We start from the raw sequence: 319 nt of genomic DNA on the forward strand, positions 1-319 counted from the left end.
GGGGTAATTAGGCCATTAAAGGCAAGATCAGAACTCTTGGAGAAATGGATCTGAGATACAATCAATACTTTATCTCAACCATGACAATGCTTGGATAAGAAAAATGATTTCCAGAGCTTTGAAGAAAAATTTAAATGTCAAGAGATTCGATATCAGTAAGCAAGGCCACCTAAAATGGGATTGTAAATAGAGAATTACTAGAAACAATGTTTTTTTTTCTAAGCATCATCCAGACAGAATGCCCCCTTCTGGATTATGCAGAAGGTGTAGCAAGAGCGGGCATTGAACAAAGAATGTAGATCAACAAGGGACAGTCAAG

The sequence above is a fragment of the Microtus ochrogaster genome, unplaced genomic scaffold (genome assembly GCF_000317375.1).
Source record: "Microtus ochrogaster isolate Prairie Vole_2 unplaced genomic scaffold, MicOch1.0 UNK21, whole genome shotgun sequence".
Taxonomy (NCBI): Eukaryota; Metazoa; Chordata; class Mammalia; order Rodentia; family Cricetidae; genus Microtus; species Microtus ochrogaster.